This window comes from Lupinus angustifolius, chromosome LG20, assembly GCF_001865875.1.
Source record: "Lupinus angustifolius cultivar Tanjil chromosome LG20, LupAngTanjil_v1.0, whole genome shotgun sequence".
NCBI classification, from domain to species: domain Eukaryota; kingdom Viridiplantae; phylum Streptophyta; class Magnoliopsida; order Fabales; family Fabaceae; genus Lupinus; species Lupinus angustifolius.
In genome coordinates this window covers 12,566,154-12,566,875 of record NC_032028.1, presented here as the reverse complement: position 1 = coordinate 12,566,875, position 722 = coordinate 12,566,154, and positions in this window count along the sequence as shown.

Genomic DNA, 722 nt, shown 5'->3' with positions numbered 1-722 from the left:
TTGTTTTCGAAAAGCGGATACTCTGACCGCTACACCTATTCAACCCCCCGCCCTTCTAGGTGTATTTTAGCCAGTGATACCTAACAAGTGGTATCAGAGCTAGTACGAAGTGCTAGCTCAACCGCGTATTCGTGATCCTAAGGGAAATATAATGGGTTGTACAAACCCGTTTGGTGGTGATGGTACATCCATTAACCGACCACCTATAGTCAGTGGTGAAGGGTATGCCTATTGGGAAGTCCGCATGCAAATTTTTATAGAAGCCATTGACTCGGATATTTGGGAATTCGTAGTCAACGGTCCTTTCGTTCCACAGCATCTAGTGGACGATGAACCCAAAGACAAGCCTAAAAATCTATGGACCGATGATGAGCACAAGAGACTCCAGCATAACTTACGCGCCAAAAATATGCAAAAGCGATTTACTCATATCGTGAATCATTTACTTTCTCTAGATAAGTCTTTCGCCAGAGGAAAATTGACTCATAAAGTTTAACATTGTCTTGACAGGAAATGGCAACCAAAATTGACTGCAATTGTGGAATCCAAAGACTTGGACTCTATGCCTCTAGCTACATTCTTTGGAAAGCTTCAAGAGCACGAAATGGAATTGGGTCGCTTGATGATACATGAGGATTCGGACCAGAAGAAGAAGAGCATCACATTGAAGGCTACGACCTCCAAAACAAAAGAAGATAAAGATGATGATGAATCTGACTCCG